General features: G+C 43.6%; 1 protein-coding gene and 1 long non-coding RNA gene across 4 annotated transcripts in view; one reads left to right on the forward strand and one right to left on the reverse strand.

The window, feature by feature from the left end:
• The window catches only part of LOC116707340 (uncharacterized), a 217,341-nt gene that overhangs the window by 138,484 nt on the left and 77,377 nt on the right, over positions 1-1,480 (forward strand). The window lies entirely within an intron of this gene.
• The window catches only part of LOC116707365 (uncharacterized), a 26,604-nt gene that overhangs the window by 13,509 nt on the left and 11,615 nt on the right, over positions 1-1,480 (reverse strand). The window lies entirely within an intron of this gene.

The following is a 1,480-nucleotide window of genomic DNA, read 5'->3' on the forward strand; positions in this document are numbered from 1 at the left end:
TGTGTACATTGAAATGAACATTAGGAAAGTCAGAAACACCGTCCCTCAGGTCAGTCAAGGGACAGGAGGGATTGATCAGAGATCTATGACTCTTCAAGGCAGCGGAACGCTCGTTCCCTTATCAACTTCACACCTCACTATATCATGTGGATTTAGTTTAAGCATGCGGCAGCAGAGTTTAGACCTGAGCTACTACGATTGATAGGGAGATGGGCCCGCCTGCATATCTCCTACTCCGTGAAGTGACCTGCAAGGACGGCTGCCAGTACAGGACTTCTCATCTTAGGGTTACAGCGTCTGTAAATGTTGAGTTATTCATTAATACTCCTGGTGAATTTGAGCTTTACAAAGAAAAAGTAGATTTAAAAATAAAACTATAACAGTCAGGCAAAGACCATGTTAAATGACTCGTAGTTAGTGAGAAATGTGTCCAAAGGTCCTCGGGTTAACCTCGTCAGTGGTTGAGTGAGGACTGAGCTCCATGCAGAGCTCCTCTGCTGCTCTTCATCATCAACCCAAGTTAACCACTCAACACACCCAGCAACCAAAAACAACAAGCTCCTCTAGTTCGGGATTTTTAAAGGGACAAATATAAAGCCATAGGTGTACCGCTGTAGAGGATTTGTAGTTGTGGGACTCCGTCTCTAGACTTGCCCGACTCTTTTATTCACTGTAACCTCATATGACGGGATTCCTTTCTCTAGGCATTGGTTTTCCAGCGCTGTTTTTGGTACTTGGACATACAATTAAAATAAATTAAAGAAAGCTGAACTGGATTTAAACTGGCTAGCATATTTGGTCGAAATTAATTTGTAACAATTCCCCTTACAACCAAACAGCAAAGGAAAAGCACATGCACGCATAAAAATAAAGGGACCGGGGGAGCGATAATCTGGCCAAGTTGTATCAACACTCCCCCCCCCCCCCCCCACGCAATCTCTCCACAATCCGATTATTCGAATGGTTGAGCAGTATTCAGAGGAAATCCCACTGATATTAACCGAGAACAACAACAATTTATCGCAGCATTGAACCATCTGGCGGCCTGCAGACCTGGCCTTTCAATCCAGCCACTTCCCCTGTTGATCTCAAGTCTCCTGGCTTTGCCCCCCGCACCTCACTGTTCCCAATCTCCTTTATTAATACCCCCAACTAACGACAAACCCCTCATAAGGAAAAATATATAACAAAAGTACAGGTCTGTGGGGGGTGTAGGTTGCATACGGCGGATCGGATATCTGCCGATCCGCCGTTACCTTTTATATTTTATGCGTTATGTGCTTTTCCTTTGCTGTTTGGTGTAAGGTGAATTGTTACTAATTAATCAACCAATATGCTATACCACTTCAAACCAAGTTCAGCTTTCTTTAATTTATTTTAATTGCGTGGCTAAGTACCATGGAAACCAAATGCTAGAGAAAGGAATCCCTTCATCTGATGTTTCCAGTAAATTAAAGAGTCTGGCCAGTCTGGAGACTGG

The sequence above is a fragment of the Etheostoma spectabile genome, chromosome 19, assembly GCF_008692095.1.
Source record: "Etheostoma spectabile isolate EspeVRDwgs_2016 chromosome 19, UIUC_Espe_1.0, whole genome shotgun sequence".
Taxonomy (NCBI): Eukaryota; Metazoa; Chordata; class Actinopteri; order Perciformes; family Percidae; genus Etheostoma; species Etheostoma spectabile.